Source organism: Bison bison, unplaced genomic scaffold (genome assembly GCF_000754665.1).
Source record: "Bison bison bison isolate TAMUID 2011002044 unplaced genomic scaffold, Bison_UMD1.0 scf7180017849233, whole genome shotgun sequence".
Lineage (NCBI taxonomy): Eukaryota > Metazoa > Chordata > Mammalia > Artiodactyla > Bovidae > Bison > Bison bison.
In genome coordinates, this window is record NW_011479806.1 from 17,855 (window position 1) to 21,565 (window position 3,711).

Genomic DNA, 3,711 nt, shown 5'->3' on the forward strand with positions numbered 1-3,711 from the left:
ATCTACAGTGATTTTTGGATTGGCCATTTCCTCCTCTAATAATCTTTTAGTTTAATGTAATTGTGTGCATGCACATAGAGAAAATGTGAGAAATTAATAATTTTAAATGTGGTTCCTAGAAATATATTTATTAAGTCAAAGAATTATTAGCTAGCCATTACCACTGGGTAAAAATTCCATGATTCTCCCCTCACTGTCAAAATGTTGTATAATCCACTTATTAAATTTTTAACTTTTAAAGGTAATTTGTTTACACTATTCTTAATTTTGAAAGAATTAAAATATAACAGGCAATACAATTAAAACAGGCATTTCCATAGAGCTTACTACTTTTTTTGATTAAAAATCTACAATTTAAAAATATCTACTAAAAAGGGGTACAGTCTAAAAAATTATTTTACGTTTTCAGCCAACTAATTTAAGGTATTATCAGCTGTTTCACCTTCTGAAAGGATTTTTAAAATGCCCAATACACTTATACTAAACCAAAACAAAATGTCTTTTATTAGTTTATCCAGTTGTGGGGAGGTAGAAGGGGTGGGGACTGAGGGTTAGAATAATCTCTGAACTCAAGATCCCAGGTCTAAGACTTGATACTGTGCACAGGCCACTGTGTGACCAAGGATAAGCCTCCAGTTTAGGTATTTTCCCATTATAAAAAGGAATATGCTGCATGAATAGACATGTCTCTGGCCTTCCCACATTCACAACTACTAACCTAATATTTGGAATGATGAGTATAAGGTGTCCTGTGGAAGGAAGATTGAGTCCTGGTTGTCAGTTTTATCATCCTTTCTACATGATCCAATATTCTCAAATACCCAGAAATAAAGCAGTGACTGTCATGGAACTTTAGTGGGAAAACAAATTATGTCTTTGGGGACCACAGCTACATTTGATACTGATTTTTATATTCAGTAAAATGTGGAAATCTTTATATGTTATACTGCAAAAGCATCTATCCTGGTATCAGAAGTCTATTTATAAAATCATGCTCAGAAATGAAGTTGATCCTGATTTATGTGAAACAAAATCATCACAAAAAAGCTAGCTGCAAAAGGCCTTTAATTAATCCCTTTGTTCTGAAAAACTGAATAATGACCAGGGATAAGGCTATTTTAAAAATATCAGTTCCTGCTAAGCACAAATCCTCTTAGTAATACTGTAATTGCAGTCAAATGCCAAACGGTAAAGGCAAACTTTAAAAAGGATTTACCCATCCTGTCTTCTCCAAGCAGGCAAGTCTAAAATATTGACAGAGCTTCAGAAGGCAAGCGACCAGGGCAAATGGGAGCAAGGTAGAGGACTCCCTGAGGACAATATTCTAATAAGAGTTTCAGCACACTCTGGTGAGCCCTCTTATCTGCTCAACTTTTCTATACAGTGAAAAATGTTTAACTCAAAAATAAATGTGTTTCAGATGTATAAAACAAATTATGGTTACCAAGAGGGTAGATGGGCAATAAACTGGGACATTGGGATTGACATATACATACTATAGCACAGGAACTCTACTCAATACTCTATAATGACCTATATGGGAAAAGAATCTAAAAAGGAGTGGATACATGAATATATATAACTGATTCATTTTGCTGTACAGCAGAAACTAATACAACACTGTAAATCAACTATACTCCAAAAAATTAATTATAAATAAATGTGCTTACGGAACTCCCTGGTGGTCCAGTTGTGAGGACTTGGAGCTTTTGCTGCCAAGGGCCTAGGATCAATCCCTATTCAGGGAACTAAGATCCCACAAGCCCCGCTGTGCAGCCAAATAAATAAATGTGCTTAGAAAGCTTAATTTCCTTCCAATTTTGATGCAATAGTAATAGAGCACCACTAGAAATTAGAGTACACAAGCCTAAAGGTAGAAAATTCTGAAAGACTTAAGAACATCTTATCATTTACTTATACTACTATTTAGAGAATACAACTAAGTTCTAGAATTCACAACATTTTTTTACACACTTTTTTCCTATTTATGGAAATACTCTCAACTATGTAAATATCTTATTTATAAATATGGAAGAGTAGAAAAAAGTCAAAAGTTTAATCCTAAAACTAACTTCTGAATGAGCAAGGCTTATCTATGACACAGAACATTTTCTGGGCAAATATTACATTTGAGAATTAAAACTTTAAAGCCTAAAATCTTAATATGTCCCTGTGTTTCCTTTCCTGCTCCTAACTTTTTCTCCAGTCACTTTCTGACTTCTCTGATCCTTTTCGATTTCTGTTTATCATGGTTTTTTTCCCCTTAATTTTTCCCGATTCATTAAAAAATTTTTTCTCCTTTTACAGGTAAACATGCTATCCCCATTCCATGTCTTCCTTTCCTTTTACTACAGTTAATTTCCAATTCTGTGCTTTTGTTTTCATCTCCCTTTTATTTAAAAGGAAAATTAGCACATAAGGTTGAATTTTTTTAACTCCAATTTTAGTAGGTTCCTGTCAGCTTAAGATAGTCTCTTTCAGGGGATGAACACCAGTCAACACCTAGACTACCAGCACTCTCCAGGAACCTGAACCTGGAGTGAATGCAAATCAAAGGTGGAAAATAAGAACATTCCTATCTATACACAAAGGGCAGAAGACTTGAGAAAAACACCCTGGGTAATTTTTAAAAACTGTACGCGTATTAATTACAATCATCCAAGTCCAAGGGGCTGGAAGGGAGAGGTCGGCAAAAAGGAAACACGTAGAAAAAGATTTTAAATTAACTAAGAAAGTATGCTTAACCCATTGACCTCGTTTCAAACAAAAACCCGCTAATCTCTTGCTTTCACTCCAAGGGGCAAGTGAGATGATAGTTGACTTAAGTAATTTCAAGTTTATAGCTATATAAGTCCTGTTAATATACGAAGGGGATTTTAAACTTTTTCAAAAACAACTCAAGCTTATTAGAAATTCTAATCAAAGTTCACATTTGAAATCCAGGTTATTATCTTTTTAAAATATTTTTACTGTCAAATACAGCACTGCTTGTTTCTTTTAAAACTGTGAGGGTTAGAAGGAAATTTATTTTTCCTCCAGATTTGTCTGATTGTAGCTTAACTCATTAGAAGTAATTACTTTTTTTGAATTTTGGGGCAAACTGTGGTAACACTAGAGTTATTGGTTTGGTTTCTGGACAGAAATTTTGGATTGGTCAAGTGCGAGAGTAGTCAAAACATGTTACAGTGCCTAAATGAAAGAATTCTGAAGGGTGCATACCACCTACACTTTTTATAGATGTGTCCTTGCTAAAAGCAAATGGAATAAAGTAGAATTAATCTGTATCATCTATCAAGCGTGTTGTGCCTCAATTAACCAGAATATCATACCACCCAAGCATGACACATTAATAAGTTTCCTTATGTGTCACAGTCCATTGTTAATGCTATATAAACCAACTACACTGATAGGGAAATATTTGGAAGATTATCAGTGCTTTGTGAAGACCAGTTCTGAGAGCTACCATGTTCTTAGGAAGGTATTATAAGGGTCTTAGTAAGGTAAACTTGTAATACTTAAATTCTTTCTATCAGTTTCAAGGTGAGTCCAGGACACCTACCTTATCCCCATTTTACAGTGTAGCTTTTAAAGTCACACATTCTGCTCCTTAAGTAAAAGACATTTTTAAAAAAGTGTTAGCCTTTCTAAGCCAGAGAAGGCAATGGCACCCCACTCCAGTACTCTTGCCTGGAAAATCCCATGGGCGGAGGA